Source organism: Chiloscyllium plagiosum, unplaced genomic scaffold (genome assembly GCF_037043375.1).
Source record: "Chiloscyllium plagiosum isolate Xiang-an unplaced genomic scaffold, Cpla_swu_hap1 HiC_scaffold_35, whole genome shotgun sequence".
Lineage (NCBI taxonomy): Eukaryota > Metazoa > Chordata > Chondrichthyes > Orectolobiformes > Hemiscylliidae > Chiloscyllium > Chiloscyllium plagiosum.
In genome coordinates this window covers 16404482-16422663 of record NW_028270173.1, presented here as the reverse complement: position 1 = coordinate 16422663, position 18182 = coordinate 16404482, and the positions used below count along the sequence as shown (strand labels likewise).

Sequence of the window (18182 nt, the reverse complement as noted above, 5' to 3'; positions counted from 1 at the left end):
AGGATCTTGACGCAGAGAGTTGCGAATGCATGGAATGGGTTGCCAGCTGTGGTGGTGGAAGCAGAGTCATTGGGGTCATTTAAGGAACTGCTGGACGTGTACATGGAGAGCAGTGAGTTGAGGGTTGCGTAGGTTACATTACATTAGGATGAAACCTCGGCACAACATCGTGGGCCAAAGGGCCTGTTCTGTGCTGTACTTTTCTATGTTCTATGTTCTATTTGAGGCTGGATTGGAGAAATAGTTGGTATGTTTCCAAAACCAAGGGATGTGCAGGAAAGTGAAGTTGATCATTAACGATGGCATGCAGGCTTGATCTGTGGGCTCTTTCTATCACCATCTCTATGTTCTTGTGTTTATAAATATGAGTTGTGCTGATTGTGTGCACGTAACACGTTAATGTTATAATTCAAGTAGAACTCATTTCCTTTTTAAGAATAGCGTTCTCCACTTGGTCAGGAACCATCTAGGCAAACTATAATTTGCACGTAATAATTTTGAGCCTCGAATCCGAGTTGTATTATTTACTTTATATATTTTGAAATAAAAATCAGTGTTCAGATCAAATCAAACCAGTCAAACAAAGAGCACTTCATTGCGATTTTCCTACTTGGTTTCTCGCTATATCAGCAATGGAGAAAGTCAGGGCTGCAGATGCTGGAGATTGGAGTCAGTTTGCTGCACCACTGTGCAGAATATCAACAATACCGGTTAAGTTTTCTGCTGGAGTTCAAAGTGTAGTAAAGTTCTCGCGCACGTTGTCCGCCGGCGCATTGGTGGTTCAGTGGTAGAATTCTCGCCTGCCACGCGGGAGGCCCGGGTTCGATTCCCGGCTGATGCATTGCCGCTCCCTTTATTTCGAATGCTGCACGGCATAACCGAGTTCAGCCCGATGCAAAGTCTGTTTCGCCTGGCTGCAGACTCACCGATGTCCTGCTGCGCGCGCGGTTAACAGACATGTGTTCGCTCCTCGTGTGGGATCGGATAGAAATCTCCGCCCCACACTGCGCTGCAGGCTCCATTTTTGAGCATTTTCATGACGGAATCCATAGGTTTCTGGAAACTAATGGCATTAAGTAAAATCGACATAGTGAGATGACCGGCCGTGATCCCAGAATGATGGGCCAGACTGCATACGCCGAATGAGATTAGAGTGGTGCTGGAAAAGCACTGCGGGGCAGGCAGCATCCGAGGACCAGCAAAATCGACCTCTCGGGCAGGAGTCCTTCATCAGGAAGGGTACTGTCATATATCCAAACATCTTCTGCTGCTTCATCAGTGACCTTCCTTCTGTCATATAGTCAGAAGTGTGCATTTTTGTTCACGATTGCATAATGATAGCACCACTGACAACTCCTCAGATACTGAAGCAGACCATACTAGGTTCAAATCCAGAAAGCCAATGCCCTCTGACGAACGCAATCGTCTTTCTTTGTGCTAGATGTGACTCCAACCAGTGGATAAACAAAGATTGTAAACCTACTCAGTTCTTCACAACAGAGCGTCATTGATGTTCTCGCATTCAATATCTTTGAATAATGAGTGGCACAGACAGAGTCAATAGCCGGAGTCATAGTTTGAAGATATTAGGAGGAAAGTATCAAGGAGACGTCAGAGGTAGGATCTTTACGCAGAGAGTTGCGAATGCATGGAATGGGTTGCCAGCTGTGGTGGTGGAAGCAGAGTCATTGGGGTCATTTAAGGAACTGCTGGACGTGTACATGGAGAGCAGTGAGTTGAGGGTTGCGTAGGTTACATTACATTAGGATGAAACCTCGGCACAACATCGTGGGCCAAAGGGCCTGTTCTGTGCTGTACTTTTCTATGTTCTATGTTCTATTTGAGGCTGGATTGGAGAAATAGTTGGTATGTTTCCAAAACCAAGGGATGTGCAGGAAAGTGAAGTTGATCATTAACGATGGCATGCAGGCTTGATCTGTGGGCTCTTTCTATCACCATCTCTATGTTCTTGTGTTTATAAATATGAGTTGTGCTGATTGTGTGCACGTAACACGTTAATGTTATAATTCAAGTAGAACTCATTTCCTTTTTAAGAATAGCGTTCTCCACTTGGTCAGGAACCATCTAGGCAAACTATAATTTGCACGTAATAATTTTGAGCCTCGAATCCTAGTTGTATTATTTACTTTATATATTTTGAAATAAAAATCAGTGTTCAGATCAAATCAAACCAGTCAAACAAAGAGCACTTCATTGCGATTTTCCTACTTGGTTTCTCGCTATATCAGCAATGGAGAAAGTCAGGGCTGCAGATGCTGGAGATTGGAGTCAGTTTGCTGCACCACTGTGCAGAATATCAACAATACCGGTTAAGTTTTCTGCTGGAGTTCAAAGTGTAGTAAAGTTCTCGCGCACGTTGTCCGCCGGCGCATTGGTGGTTCAGTGGTAGAATTCTCGCCTGCCACGCGGGAGGCCCGGGTTCGATTCCCGGCCAATGCATTGCCGCTCCCTTTATTTCGAATGCTGCACGGCATAACCGAGTTCAGCCCGATGCAAAGTCTGTTTCGCCTGGCTGCAGACTCACCGATGTCCTGCTGCGCGCGCGGTTAACAGACATGTGTTCACTCCTCGTGTGGGATCGGATAGAAATCTCCGCCCCACACTGCGCTGCAGGCTCCATTTTTGAGCATTTTCATGACGGAATCCATAGGTTTCTGGAAACTAATGGCATTAAGTAAAATCGACATAGTGAGATGACCGGCCGTGATCCCAGAATGATGGGCCAGACTGCATACGCCGAATGAGATTAGAGTGGTGCTGGAAAAGCACTGCGGGGCAGGCAGCATCCGAGGACCAGCAAAATCGACCTCTCGGGCAGGAGTCCTTCATCAGGAAGGGTACTGTCATATATCCAAACATCTTCTGCTGCTTCATCAGTGACCTTCCTTCTGTCATATAGTCAGAAGTGTGCATTTTTGTTCACGATTGCATAATGATAGCACCACTGACAACTCCTCAGATACTGAAGCAGACCATACTAGGTTCAAATCCAGAAAGCCAATGCCCTCTGACGAACGCAATCGTCTTTCTTTGTGCTAGATGTGACTCCAACCAGTGGATAAACAAAGATTGTAAACCTACTCAGTTCTTCACAACAGAGCGTCATTGATGTTCTCGCATTCAATATCTTTGAATAATGAGTGGCACAGACAGAGTCAATAGCCGGAGTCATAGTTTGAAGATATTAGGAGGAAAGTATCAAGGAGACGTCAGAGGTAGGATCTTTACGCAGAGAGTTGCGAATGCATGGAATGGGTTGCCAGCTGTGGTGGTGGAAGCAGAGTCATTGGGGTCATTGAAGGAACTGCTGGACGTGTACATGGAGAGCAGTGAGTTGAGGGTTGCGTAGGTTACATTATATTAGGATGAAACCTCGGCACAACATCGTGGGCCAAAGGGCCTGTTCTGTGCTGTACTTTTCTATGTTCTATGTTCTATTTGAGGCTGGATTGGAGAAATAGTTGGTATGTTTCCAAAACCAAGGGATGTGCAGGAAAGTGAAGTTGATCATTAACGATGGCATGCAGGCTTGATCTGTGGGCTCTTTCTATCACCATCTCTATGTTCTTGTGTTTATAAATATGAGTTGTGCTGATTGTGTGCACGTAACACGTTAATGTTATAATTCAAGTAGAACTCATTTCCTTTTTAAGAATAGCGTTCTCCACTTGGTCAGGAACCATCTAGGCAAACTATAATTTGCACGTAATAATTTTGAGCCTCGAATCCTAGTTGTATTATTTACTTTATATATTTTGAAATAAAAATCAGTGTTCAGATCAAATCAAACCAGTCAAACAAAGAGCACTTCATTGCGATTTTCCTACTTGGTTTCTCGCTATATCAGCAATGGAGAAAGTCAGGGCTGCAGATGCTGGAGATTGGAGTCAGTTTGCTGCACCACTGTGCAGAATATCAACAATACCGGTTAAGTTTTCTGCTGGAGTTCAAAGTGTAGTAAAGTTCTCGCGCACGTTGTCCGCCGGCGCATTGGTGGTTCAGTGGTAGAATTCTCGCCTGCCACGCGGGAGGCCCGGGTTCGATTCCCGGCCAATGCATTGCCGCTCCCTTTATTTCGAATGCTGCACGGCATAACCGAGTTCAGCCCGATGCAAAGTCTGTTTCGCCTGGCTGCAGACTCACCGATGTCCTGCTGCGCGCGCGGTTAACAGACATGTGTTCGCTCCTCGTGTGGGATCGGATAGAAATCTCCGCCCCACACTGCGCTGCAGGCTCCATTTTTGAGCATTTTCATGACGGAATCCATAGGTTTCTGGAAACTAATGGCATTAAGTAAAATCGACATAGTGAGATGACCGGCCGTGATCCCAGAATGATGGGCCAGACTGCATACGCCGAATGAGATTAGAGTGGTGCTGGAAAAGCACTGCGGGGCAGGCAGCATCCGAGGACCAGCAAAATCGACCTCTCGGGCAGGAGTCCTTCATCAGGAAGGGTACTGTCATATATCCAAACATCTTCTGCTGCTTCATCAGTGACCTTCCTTCTGTCATATAGTCAGAAGTGTGCATTTTTGTTCACGATTGCATAATGATAGCACCACTGACAACTCCTCAGATACTGAAGCAGACCATACTAGGTTCAAATCCAGAAAGCCAATGCCCTCTGACGAACGCAATCGTCTTTCTTTGTGCTAGATGTGACTCCAACCAGTGGATAAACAAAGATTGTAAACCTACTCAGTTCTTCACAACAGAGCGTCATTGATGTTCTCGCATTCAATATCTTTGAATAATGAGTGGCACAGACAGAGTCAATAGCCGGAGTCATAGTTTGAAGATATTAGGAGGAAAGTATCAAGGAGACGTCAGAGGTAGGATCTTTACGCAGAGAGTTGCGAATGCATGGAATGGGTTGCCAGCTGTGGTGGTGGAAGCAGAGTCATTGGGGTCATTGAAGGAACTGCTGGACGTGTACATGGAGAGCAGTGAGTTGAGGGTTGCGTAGGTTACATTATATTAGGATGAAACCTCGGCACAACATCGTGGGCCAAAGGGCCTGTTCTGTGCTGTACTTTTCTATGTTCTATGTTCTATTTGAGGCTGGATTGGAGAAATAGTTGGTATGTTTCCAAAACCAAGGGATGTGCAGGAAAGTGAAGTTGATCATTAACGATGGCATGCAGGCTTGATCTGTGGGCTCTTTCTATCACCATCTCTATGTTCTTGTGTTTATAAATATGAGTTGTGCTGATTGTGTGCACGTAACACGTTAATGTTATAATTCAAGTAGAACTCATTTCCTTTTTAAGAATAGCGTTCTCCACTTGGTCAGGAACCATCTAGGCAAACTATAATTTGCACGTAATAATTTTGAGCCTCGAATCCTAGTTGTATTATTTACTTTATATATTTTGAAATAAAAATCAGTGTTCAGATCAAATCAAACCAGTCAAACAAAGAGCACTTCATTGCGATTTTCCTACTTGGTTTCTCGCTATATCAGCAATGGAGAAAGTCAGGGCTGCAGATGCTGGAGATTGGAGTCAGTTTGCTGCACCACTGTGCAGAATATCAACAATACCGGTTAAGTTTTCTGCTGGAGTTCAAAGTGTAGTAAAGTTCTCGCGCACGTTGTCCGCCGGCGCATTGGTGGTTCAGTGGTAGAATTCTCGCCTGCCACGCGGGAGGCCCGGGTTCGATTCCCGGCCAATGCATTGCCGCTCCCTTTATTTCGAATGCTGCACGGCATAACCGAGTTCAGCCCGATGCAAAGTCTGTTTCGCCTGGCTGCAGACTCACCGATGTCCTGCTGCGCGCGCGGTTAACAGACATGTGTTCGCTCCTCGTGTGGGATCGGATAGAAATCTCCGCCCCACACTGCGCTGCAGGCTCCATTTTTGAGCATTTTCATGACGGAATCCATAGGTTTCAGGAAACTAATGGCATTAAGTAAAATCGACATAGTGAGATGACCGGCCGTGATCCCAGAATGATGGGCCAGACTGCATACGCCGAATGAGATTAGAGTGGTGCTGGAAAAGCACTGCGGGGCAGGCAGCATCCGAGGACCAGCAAAATCGACCTCTCGGGCAGGAGTCCTTCATCAGGAAGGGTACTGTCATATATCCAAACATCTTCTGCTGCTTCATCAGTGACCTTCCTTCTGTCATATAGTCAGAAGTGTGCATTTTTGTTCACGATTGCATAATGATAGCACCACTGACAACTCCTCAGATACTGAAGCAGACCATACTAGGTTCAAATCCAGAAAGCCAATGCCCTCTGACGAACGCAATCGTCTTTCTTTGTGCTAGATGTGACTCCAACCAGTGGATAAACAAAGATTGTAAACCTACTCAGTTCTTCACAACAGAGCGTCATTGATGTTCTCGCATTCAATATCTTTGAATAATGAGTGGCACAGACAGAGTCAATAGCCGGAGTCATAGTTTGAAGATATTAGGAGGAAAGTATCAAGGAGACGTCAGAGGTAGGATCTTGACGCAGAGAGTTGCGAATGCATGGAATGGGTTGCCAGCTGTGGTGGTGGAAGCAGAGTCATTGGGGTCATTTAAGGAACTGCTGGACGTGTACATGGAGAGCAGTGAGTTGAGGGTTGCGTAGGTTACATTACATTAGGATGAAACCTCGGCACAACATCGTGGGCCAAAGGGCCTGTTCTGTGCTGTACTTTTCTATGTTCTATGTTCTATTTGAGGCTGGATTGGAGAAATAGTTGGTATGTTTCCAAAACCAAGGGATGTGCAGGAAAGTGAAGTTGATCATTAACGATGGCATGCAGGCTTGATCTGTGGGCTCTTTCTATCACCATCTCTATGTTCTTGTGTTTATAAATATGAGTTGTGCTGATTGTGTGCACGTAACACGTTAATGTTATAATTCAAGTAGAACTCATTTCCTTTTTAAGAATAGCGTTCTCCACTTGGTCAGGAACCATCTAGGCAAACTATAATTTGCACGTAATAATTTTGAGCCTCGAATCCGAGTTGTATTATTTACTTTATATATTTTGAAATAAAAATCAGTGTTCAGATCAAATCAAACCAGTCAAACAAAGAGCACTTCATTGCGATTTTCCTACTTGGTTTCTCGCTATATCAGCAATGGAGAAAGTCAGGGCTGCAGATGCTGGAGATTGGAGTCAGTTTGCTGCACCACTGTGCAGAATATCAACAATACCGGTTAAGTTTTCTGCTGGAGTTCAAAGTGTAGTAAAGTTCTCGCGCACGTTGTCCGCCGGCGCATTGGTGGTTCAGTGGTAGAATTCTCGCCTGCCACGCGGGAGGCCCGGGTTCGATTCCCGGCTGATGCATTGCCGCTCCCTTTATTTCGAATGCTGCACGGCATAACCGAGTTCAGCCCGATGCAAAGTCTGTTTCGCCTGGCTGCAGACTCACCGATGTCCTGCTGCGCGCGCGGTTAACAGACATGTGTTCGCTCCTCGTGTGGGATCGGATAGAAATCTCCGCCCCACACTGCGCTGCAGGCTCCATTTTTGAGCATTTTCATGACGGAATCCATAGGTTTCTGGAAACTAATGGCATTAAGTAAAATCGACATAGTGAGATGACCGGCCGTGATCCCAGAATGATGGGCCAGACTGCATACGCCGAATGAGATTAGAGTGGTGCTGGAAAAGCACTGCGGGGCAGGCAGCATCCGAGGACCAGCAAAATCGACCTCTCGGGCAGGAGTCCTTCATCAGGAAGGGTACTGTCATATATCCAAACATCTTCTGCTGCTTCATCAGTGACCTTCCTTCTGTCATATAGTCAGAAGTGTGCATTTTTGTTCACGATTGCATAATGATAGCACCACTGACAACTCCTCAGATACTGAAGCAGACCATACTAGGTTCAAATCCAGAAAGCCAATGCCCTCTGACGAACGCAATCGTCTTTCTTTGTGCTAGATGTGACTCCAACCAGTGGATAAACAAAGATTGTAAACCTACTCAGTTCTTCACAACAGAGCGTCATTGATGTTCTCGCATTCAATATCTTTGAATAATGAGTGGCACAGACAGAGTCAATAGCCGGAGTCATAGTTTGAAGATATTAGGAGGAAAGTATCAAGGAGACGTCAGAGGTAGGATCTTTACGCAGAGAGTTGCGAATGCATGGAATGGGTTGCCAGCTGTGGTGGTGGAAGCAGAGTCATTGGGGTCATTTAAGGAACTGCTGGACGTGTACATGGAGAGCAGTGAGTTGAGGGTTGCGTAGGTTACATTACATTAGGATGAAACCTCGGCACAACATCGTGGGCCAAAGGGCCTGTTCTGTGCTGTACTTTTCTATGTTCTATGTTCTATTTGAGGCTGGATTGGAGAAATAGTTGGTATGTTTCCAAAACCAAGGGATGTGCAGGAAAGTGAAGTTGATCATTAACGATGGCATGCAGGCTTGATCTGTGGGCTCTTTCTATCACCATCTCTATGTTCTTGTGTTTATAAATATGAGTTGTGCTGATTGTGTGCACGTAACACGTTAATGTTATAATTCAAGTAGAACTCATTTCCTTTTTAAGAATAGCGTTCTCCACTTGGTCAGGAACCATCTAGGCAAACTATAATTTGCACGTAATAATTTTGAGCCTCGAATCCTAGTTGTATTATTTACTTTATATATTTTGAAATAAAAATCAGTGTTCAGATCAAATCAAACCAGTCAAACAAAGAGCACTTCATTGCGATTTTCCTACTTGGTTTCTCGCTATATCAGCAATGGAGAAAGTCAGGGCTGCAGATGCTGGAGATTGGAGTCAGTTTGCTGCACCACTGTGCAGAATATCAACAATACCGGTTAAGTTTTCTGCTGGAGTTCAAAGTGTAGTAAAGTTCTCGCGCACGTTGTCCGCCGGCGCATTGGTGGTTCAGTGGTAGAATTCTCGCCTGCCACGCGGGAGGCCCGGGTTCGATTCCCGGCCAATGCATTGCCGCTCCCTTTATTTCGAATGCTGCACGGCATAACCGAGTTCAGCCCGATGCAAAGTCTGTTTCGCCTGGCTGCAGACTCACCGATGTCCTGCTGCGCGCGCGGTTAACAGACATGTGTTCACTCCTCGTGTGGGATCGGATAGAAATCTCCGCCCCACACTGCGCTGCAGGCTCCATTTTTGAGCATTTTCATGACGGAATCCATAGGTTTCTGGAAACTAATGGCATTAAGTAAAATCGACATAGTGAGATGACCGGCCGTGATCCCAGAATGATGGGCCAGACTGCATACGCCGAATGAGATTAGAGTGGTGCTGGAAAAGCACTGCGGGGCAGGCAGCATCCGAGGACCAGCAAAATCGACCTCTCGGGCAGGAGTCCTTCATCAGGAAGGGTACTGTCATATATCCAAACATCTTCTGCTGCTTCATCAGTGACCTTCCTTCTGTCATATAGTCAGAAGTGTGCATTTTTGTTCACGATTGCATAATGATAGCACCACTGACAACTCCTCAGATACTGAAGCAGACCATACTAGGTTCAAATCCAGAAAGCCAATGCCCTCTGACGAACGCAATCGTCTTTCTTTGTGCTAGATGTGACTCCAACCAGTGGATAAACAAAGATTGTAAACCTACTCAGTTCTTCACAACAGAGCGTCATTGATGTTCTCGCATTCAATATCTTTGAATAATGAGTGGCACAGACAGAGTCAATAGCCGGAGTCATAGTTTGAAGATATTAGGAGGAAAGTATCAAGGAGACGTCAGAGGTAGGATCTTTACGCAGAGAGTTGCGAATGCATGGAATGGGTTGCCAGCTGTGGTGGTGGAAGCAGAGTCATTGGGGTCATTGAAGGAACTGCTGGACGTGTACATGGAGAGCAGTGAGTTGAGGGTTGCGTAGGTTACATTATATTAGGATGAAACCTCGGCACAACATCGTGGGCCAAAGGGCCTGTTCTGTGCTGTACTTTTCTATGTTCTATGTTCTATTTGAGGCTGGATTGGAGAAATAGTTGGTATGTTTCCAAAACCAAGGGATGTGCAGGAAAGTGAAGTTGATCATTAACGATGGCATGCAGGCTTGATCTGTGGGCTCTTTCTATCACCATCTCTATGTTCTTGTGTTTATAAATATGAGTTGTGCTGATTGTGTGCACGTAACACGTTAATGTTATAATTCAAGTAGAACTCATTTCCTTTTTAAGAATAGCGTTCTCCACTTGGTCAGGAACCATCTAGGCAAACTATAATTTGCACGTAATAATTTTGAGCCTCGAATCCTAGTTGTATTATTTACTTTATATATTTTGAAATAAAAATCAGTGTTCAGATCAAATCAAACCAGTCAAACAAAGAGCACTTCATTGCGATTTTCCTACTTGGTTTCTCGCTATATCAGCAATGGAGAAAGTCAGGGCTGCAGATGCTGGAGATTGGAGTCAGTTTGCTGCACCACTGTGCAGAATATCAACAATACCGGTTAAGTTTTCTGCTGGAGTTCAAAGTGTAGTAAAGTTCTCGCGCACGTTGTCCGCCGGCGCATTGGTGGTTCAGTGGTAGAATTCTCGCCTGCCACGCGGGAGGCCCGGGTTCGATTCCCGGCCAATGCATTGCCGCTCCCTTTATTTCGAATGCTGCACGGCATAACCGAGTTCAGCCCGATGCAAAGTCTGTTTCGCCTGGCTGCAGACTCACCGATGTCCTGCTGCGCGCGCGGTTAACAGACATGTGTTCGCTCCTCGTGTGGGATCGGATAGAAATCTCCGCCCCACACTGCGCTGCAGGCTCCATTTTTGAGCATTTTCATGACGGAATCCATAGGTTTCAGGAAACTAATGGCATTAAGTAAAATCGACATAGTGAGATGACCGGCCGTGATCCCAGAATGATGGGCCAGACTGCATACGCCGAATGAGATTAGAGTGGTGCTGGAAAAGCACTGCGGGGCAGGCAGCATCCGAGGACCAGCAAAATCGACCTCTCGGGCAGGAGTCCTTCATCAGGAAGGGTACTGTCATATATCCAAACATCTTCTGCTGCTTCATCAGTGACCTTCCTTCTGTCATATAGTCAGAAGTGTGCATTTTTGTTCACGATTGCATAATGATAGCACCACTGACAACTCCTCAGATACTGAAGCAGACCATACTAGGTTCAAATCCAGAAAGCCAATGCCCTCTGACGAACGCAATCGTCTTTCTTTGTGCTAGATGTGACTCCAACCAGTGGATAAACAAAGATTGTAAACCTACTCAGTTCTTCACAACAGAGCGTCATTGATGTTCTCGCATTCAATATCTTTGAATAATGAGTGGCACAGACAGAGTCAATAGCCGGAGTCATAGTTTGAAGATATTAGGAGGAAAGTATCAAGGAGACGTCAGAGGTAGGATCTTTACGCAGAGAGTTGCGAATGCATGGAATGGGTTGCCAGCTGTGGTGGTGGAAGCAGAGTCATTGGGGTCATTGAAGGAACTGCTGGACGTGTACATGGAGAGCAGTGAGTTGAGGGTTGCGTAGGTTACATTATATTAGGATGAAACCTCGGCACAACATCGTGGGCCAAAGGGCCTGTTCTGTGCTGTACTTTTCTATGTTCTATGTTCTATTTGAGGCTGGATTGGAGAAATAGTTGGTATGTTTCCAAAACCAAGGGATGTGCAGGAAAGTGAAGTTGATCATTAACGATGGCATGCAGGCTTGATCTGTGGGCTCTTTCTATCACCATCTCTATGTTCTTGTGTTTATAAATATGAGTTGTGCTGATTGTGTGCACGTAACACGTTAATGTTATAATTCAAGTAGAACTCATTTCCTTTTTAAGAATAGCGTTCTCCACTTGGTCAGGAACCATCTAGGCAAACTATAATTTGCACGTAATAATTTTGAGCCTCGAATCCTAGTTGTATTATTTACTTTATATATTTTGAAATAAAAATCAGTGTTCAGATCAAATCAAACCAGTCAAACAAAGAGCACTTCATTGCGATTTTCCTACTTGGTTTCTCGCTATATCAGCAATGGAGAAAGTCAGGGCTGCAGATGCTGGAGATTGGAGTCAGTTTGCTGCACCACTGTGCAGAATATCAACAATACCGGTTAAGTTTTCTGCTGGAGTTCAAAGTGTAGTAAAGTTCTCGCGCACGTTGTCCGCCGGCGCATTGGTGGTTCAGTGGTAGAATTCTCGCCTGCCACGCGGGAGGCCCGGGTTCGATTCCCGGCCAATGCATTGCCGCTCCCTTTATTTCGAATGCTGCACGGCATAACCGAGTTCAGCCCGATGCAAAGTCTGTTTCGCCTGGCTGCAGACTCACCGATGTCCTGCTGCGCGCGCGGTTAACAGACATGTGTTCGCTCCTCGTGTGGGATCGGATAGAAATCTCCGCCCCACACTGCGCTGCAGGCTCCATTTTTGAGCATTTTCATGACGGAATCCATAGGTTTCAGGAAACTAATGGCATTAAGTAAAATCGACATAGTGAGATGACCGGCCGTGATCCCAGAATGATGGGCCAGACTGCATACGCCGAATGAGATTAGAGTGGTGCTGGAAAAGCACTGCGGGGCAGGCAGCATCCGAGGACCAGCAAAATCGACCTCTCGGGCAGGAGTCCTTCATCAGGAAGGGTACTGTCATATATCCAAACATCTTCTGCTGCTTCATCAGTGACCTTCCTTCTGTCATATAGTCAGAAGTGTGCATTTTTGTTCACGATTGCATAATGATAGCACCACTGACAACTCCTCAGATACTGAAGCAGACCATACTAGGTTCAAATCCAGAAAGCCAATGCCCTCTGACGAACGCAATCGTCTTTCTTTGTGCTAGATGTGACTCCAACCAGTGGATAAACAAAGATTGTAAACCTACTCAGTTCTTCACAACAGAGCGTCATTGATGTTCTCGCATTCAATATCTTTGAATAATGAGTGGCACAGACAGAGTCAATAGCCGGAGTCATAGTTTGAAGATATTAGGAGGAAAGTATCAAGGAGACGTCAGAGGTAGGATCTTTACGCAGAGAGTTGCGAATGCATGGAATGGGTTGCCAGCTGTGGTGGTGGAAGCAGAGTCATTGGGGTCATTTAAGGAACTGCTGGACGTGTACATGGAGAGCAGTGAGTTGAGGGTTGCGTAGGTTACATTACATTAGGATGAAACCTCGGCACAACATCGTGGGCCAAAGGGCCTGTTCTGTGCTGTACTTTTCTATGTTCTATGTTCTATTTGAGGCTGGATTGGAGAAATAGTTGGTATGTTTCCAAAACCAAGGGATGTGCAGGAAAGTGAAGTTGATCATTAACGATGGCATGCAGGCTTGATCTGTGGGCTCTTTCTATCACCATCTCTATGTTCTTGTGTTTATAAATATGAGTTGTGCTGATTGTGTGCACGTAACACGTTAATGTTATAATTCAAGTAGAACTCATTTCCTTTTTAAGAATAGCGTTCTCCACTTGGTCAGGAACCATCTAGGCAAACTATAATTTGCACGTAATAATTTTGAGCCTCGAATCCTAGTTGTATTATTTACTTTATATATTTTGAAATAAAAATCAGTGTTCAGATCAAATCAAACCAGTCAAACAAAGAGCACTTCATTGCGATTTTCCTACTTGGTTTCTCGCTATATCAGCAATGGAGAAAGTCAGGGCTGCAGATGCTGGAGATTGGAGTCAGTTTGCTGCACCACTGTGCAGAATATCAACAATACCGGTTAAGTTTTCTGCTGGAGTTCAAAGTGTAGTAAAGTTCTCGCGCACGTTGTCCGCCGGCGCATTGGTGGTTCAGTGGTAGAATTCTCGCCTGCCACGCGGGAGGCCCGGGTTCGATTCCCGGCCAATGCATTGCCGCTCCCTTTATTTCGAATGCTGCACGGCATAACCGAGTTCAGCCCGATGCAAAGTCTGTTTCGCCTGGCTGCAGACTCACCGATGTCCTGCTGCGCGCGCGGTTAACAGACATGTGTTCACTCCTCGTGTGGGATCGGATAGAAATCTCCGCCCCACACTGCGCTGCAGGCTCCATTTTTGAGCATTTTCATGACGGAATCCATAGGTTTCTGGAAACTAATGGCATTAAGTAAAATCGACATAGTGAGATGACCGGCCGTGATCCCAGAATGATGGGCCAGACTGCATACGCCGAATGAGATTAGAGTGGTGCTGGAAAAGCACTGCGGGGCAGGCAGCATCCGAGGACCAGCAAAATCGACCTCTCGGGCAGGAGTCCTTCATCAGGAAGGGTACTGTCATATATCCAAACATCTTCTGCTGCTTCATCAGTGACCTTCCTTCTGTCATATAGTCAGAAGTGTGCATTTTTGTTCACGATTGCATAATGATAGCACCACTGACAACTCCTCAGATACTGAAGCAGACCATACTAGGTTCAAATCCAGAAAGCCAATGCCCTCTGACGAACGCAATCGTCTTTCTTTGTGCTAGATGTGACTCCAACCAGTGGATAAACAAAGATTGTAAACCTACTCAGTTCTTCACAACAGAGCGTCATTGATGTTCTCGCATTCAATATCTTTGAATAATGAGTGGCACAGACAGAGTCAATAGCCGGAGTCATAGTTTGAAGATATTAGGAGGAAAGTATCAAGGAGACGTCAGAGGTAGGATCTTTACGCAGAGAGTTGCGAATGCATGGAATGGGTTGCCAGCTGTGGTGGTGGAAGCAGAGTCATTGGGGTCATTGAAGGAACTGCTGGACGTGTACATGGAGAGCAGTGAGTTGAGGGTTGCGTAGGTTACATTACATTAGGATGAAACCTCGGCACAACATCGTGGGCCAAAGGGCCTGTTCTGTGCTGTACTTTTCTATGTTCTATGTTCTATTTGAGGCTGGATTGGAGAAATAGTTGGTATGTTTCCAAAACCAAGGGATGTGCAGGAAAGTGAAGTTGATCATTAACGATGGCATGCAGGCTTGATCTGTGGGCTCTTTCTATCACCATCTCTATGTTCTTGTGTTTATAAATATGAGTTGTGCTGATTGTGTGCACGTAACACGTTAATGTTATAATTCAAGTAGAACTCATTTCCTTTTTAAGAATAGCGTTCTCCACTTGGTCAGGAACCATCTAGGCAAACTATAATTTGCACGTAATAATTTTGAGCCTCGAATCCTAGTTGTATTATTTACTTTATATATTTTGAAATAAAAATCAGTGTTCAGATCAAATCAAACCAGTCAAACAAAGAGCACTTCATTGCGATTTTCCTACTTGGTTTCTCGCTATATCAGCAATGGAGAAAGTCAGGGCTGCAGATGCTGGAGATTGGAGTCAGTTTGCTGCACCACTGTGCAGAATATCAACAATACCGGTTAAGTTTTCTGCTGGAGTTCAAAGTGTAGTAAAGTTCTCGCGCACGTTGTCCGCCGGCGCATTGGTCGTTCAGTGGTAGAATTCTCGCCTGCCACGCGGGAGGCCCGGGTTCGATTCCCGGCCAATGCATTGCCGCTCCCTTTATTTCGAATGCTGCACGGCATAACCGAGTTCAGCCCGATGCAAAGTCTGTTTCGCCTGGCTGCAGACTCACCGATGTCCTGCTGCGCGCGCGGTTAACAGACATGTGTTCGCTCCTCGTGTGGGATCGGATAGAAATCTCCGCCCCACACTGCGCTGCAGGCTCCATTTTTGAGCATTTTCATGACGGAATCCATAGGTTTCAGGAAACTAATGGCATTAAGTAAAATCGACATAGTGAGATGACCGGCCGTGATCCCAGAATGATGGGCCAGACTGCATACGCCGAATGAGATTAGAGTGGTGCTGGAAAAGCACTGCGGGGCAGGCAGCATCCGAGGACCAGCAAAATCGACCTCTCGGGCAGGAGTCCTTCATCAGGAAGGGTACTGTCATATATCCAAACATCTTCTGCTGCTTCATCAGTGACCTTCCTTCTGTCATATAGTCAGAAGTGTGCATTTTTGTTCACGATTGCATAATGATAGCACCACTGACAACTCCTCAGATACTGAAGCAGACCATACTAGGTTCAAATCCAGAAAGCCAATGCCCTCTGACGAACGCAATCGTCTTTCTTTGTGCTAGATGTGACTCCAACCAGTGGATAAACAAAGATTGTAAACCTACTCAGTTCTTCACAACAGAGCGTCATTGATGTTCTCGCATTCAATATCTTTGAATAATGAGTGGCACAGACAGAGTCAATAGCCGGAGTCATAGTTTGAAGATATTAGGAGGAAAGTATCAAGGAGACGTCAGAGGTAGGATCTTTACGCAGAGAGTTGCGAATGCATGGAATGGGTTGCCAGCTGTGGTGGTGGAAGCAGAGTCATTGGGGTCATTTAAGGAACTGCTGGACGTGTACATGGAGAGCAGTGAGTTGAGGGTTGCGTAGGTTACATTACATTAGGATGAAACCTCGGCACAACATCGTGGGCCAAAGGGCCTGTTCTGTGCTGTACTTTTCTATGTTCTATGTTCTATTTGAGGCTGGATTGGAGAAATAGTTGGTATGTTTCCAAAACCAAGGGATGTGCAGGAAAGTGAAGTTGATCATTAACGATGGCATGCAGGCTTGATCTGTGGGCTCTTTCTATCACCATCTCTATGTTCTTGTGTTTATAAATATGAGTTGTGCTGATTGTGTGCACGTAACACGTTAATGTTATAATTCAAGTAGAACTCATTTCCTTTTTAAGAATAGCGTTCTCCACTTGGTCAGGAACCATCTAGGCAAACTATAATTTGCACGTAATAATTTTGAGCCTCGAATCCTAGTTGTATTATTTACTTTATATATTTTGAAATAAAAATCAGTGTTCAGATCAAATCAAACCAGTCAAACAAAGAGCACTTCATTGCGATTTTCCTACTTGGTTTCTCGCTATATCAGCAATGGAGAAAGTCAGGGCTGCAGATGCTGGAGATTGGAGTCAGTTTGCTGCACCACTGTGCAGAATATCAACAATACCGGTTAAGTTTTCTGCTGGAGTTCAAAGTGTAGTAAAGTTCTCGCGCACGTTGTCCGCCGGCGCATTGGTGGTTCAGTGGTAGAATTCTCGCCTGCCACGCGGGAGGCCCGGGTTCGATTCCCGGCCAATGCATTGCCGCTCCCTTTATTTCGAATGCTGCACGGCATAACCGAGTTCAGCCCGATGCAAAGTCTGTTTCGCCTGGCTGCAGACTCACCGATGTCCTGCTGCGCGCGCGGTTAACAGACATGTGTTCGCTCCTCGTGTGGGATCGGATAGAAATCTCCGCCCCACACTGCGCTGCAGGCTCCATTTTTGAGCATTTTCATGACGGAATCCATAGGTTTCAGGAAACTAATGGCATTAAGTAAAATCGACATAGTCAGATGACCGGCCGTGATCCCAGAATGATGGGCCAGACTGCATACGCCGAATGAGATTAGAGTGGTGCTGGAAAAGCACTGCGGGGCAGGCAGCATCCGAGGACCAGCAAAATCGACCTCTCGGGCAGGAGTCCTTCATCAGGAAGGGTACTGTCATATATCCAAACATCTTCTGCTGCTTCATCAGTGACCTTCCTTCTGTCATATAGTCAGAAGTGTGCATTTTTGTTCACGATTGCATAATGATAGCACCACTGACAACTCCTCAGATACTGAAGCAGACCATACTAGGTTCAAATCCAGAAAGCCAATGCCCTCTGACGAACGCAATCGTCTTTCTTTGTGCTAGATGTGACTCCAACCAGTGGATAAACAAAGATTGTAAACCTACTCAGTTCTTCACAACAGAGCGTCATTGATGTTCTCGCATTCAATATCTTTGAATAATGAGTGGCACAGACAGAGTCAATAGCCGGAGTCATAGTTTGAAGATATTAGGAGGAAAGTATCAAGGAGACGTCAGAGGTAGGATCTTTACGCAGAGAGTTGCGAATGCATGGAATGGGTTGCCAGCTGTGGTGGTGGAAGCAGAGTCATTGGGGTCATTTAAGGAACTGCTGGACGTGTACATGGAGAGCAGTGAGTTGAGGGTTGCGTAGGTTACATTACATTAGGATGAAACCTCGGCACAACATCGTGGGCCAAAGGGCCTGTTCTGTGCTGTACTTTTCTATGTTCTATGTTCTATTTGAGGCTGGATTGGAGAAATAGTTGGTATGTTTCCAAAACCAAGGGATGTGCAGGAAAGTGAAGTTGATCATTAACGATGGCATGCAGGCTTGATCTGTGGGCTCTTTCTATCACCATCTCTATGTTCTTGTGTTTATAAATATGAGTTGT

General features: G+C 45.6%; 11 non-coding genes across 11 annotated transcripts; all 11 read left to right on the top strand.

Annotated features, from left to right (window-relative positions):
• The first annotated feature begins 770 nt into the window (after positions 1–770).
• trnag-gcc (transfer RNA glycine (anticodon GCC)) lies at positions 771–841 on the top strand. The gene has a single exon. It is a non-coding gene; the product is annotated as a tRNA-Gly (tRNA).
• Positions 842–2389: 1548 nt separating this feature from the next.
• On the top strand, positions 2390–2460 carry trnag-gcc (transfer RNA glycine (anticodon GCC)). Its single transcript has one exon. It is a non-coding gene; the product is annotated as a tRNA-Gly (tRNA).
• Positions 2461–4008: 1548 nt separating this feature from the next.
• On the top strand, positions 4009–4079 carry trnag-gcc (transfer RNA glycine (anticodon GCC)). The gene has a single exon. It is a non-coding gene; the product is annotated as a tRNA-Gly (tRNA).
• A 1548-nt stretch (positions 4080–5627) lies between these two features.
• trnag-gcc (transfer RNA glycine (anticodon GCC)) lies at positions 5628–5698 on the top strand. The gene has a single exon. It is a non-coding gene; the product is annotated as a tRNA-Gly (tRNA).
• A 1548-nt stretch (positions 5699–7246) lies between these two features.
• On the top strand, positions 7247–7317 carry trnag-gcc (transfer RNA glycine (anticodon GCC)). Its single transcript has one exon. It is a non-coding gene; the product is annotated as a tRNA-Gly (tRNA).
• Positions 7318–8865: 1548 nt separating this feature from the next.
• trnag-gcc (transfer RNA glycine (anticodon GCC)) lies at positions 8866–8936 on the top strand. The gene has a single exon. It is a non-coding gene; the product is annotated as a tRNA-Gly (tRNA).
• A 1548-nt stretch (positions 8937–10484) lies between these two features.
• trnag-gcc (transfer RNA glycine (anticodon GCC)) lies at positions 10485–10555 on the top strand. The gene has a single exon. It is a non-coding gene; the product is annotated as a tRNA-Gly (tRNA).
• A 1548-nt stretch (positions 10556–12103) lies between these two features.
• trnag-gcc (transfer RNA glycine (anticodon GCC)) lies at positions 12104–12174 on the top strand. Its single transcript has one exon. It is a non-coding gene; the product is annotated as a tRNA-Gly (tRNA).
• Positions 12175–13722: 1548 nt separating this feature from the next.
• On the top strand, positions 13723–13793 carry trnag-gcc (transfer RNA glycine (anticodon GCC)). Its single transcript has one exon. It is a non-coding gene; the product is annotated as a tRNA-Gly (tRNA).
• A 1548-nt stretch (positions 13794–15341) lies between these two features.
• trnag-gcc (transfer RNA glycine (anticodon GCC)) lies at positions 15342–15412 on the top strand. The gene has a single exon. It is a non-coding gene; the product is annotated as a tRNA-Gly (tRNA).
• Positions 15413–16960: 1548 nt separating this feature from the next.
• On the top strand, positions 16961–17031 carry trnag-gcc (transfer RNA glycine (anticodon GCC)). The gene has a single exon. It is a non-coding gene; the product is annotated as a tRNA-Gly (tRNA).
• Positions 17032–18182: the final 1151 nt, after the last annotated feature.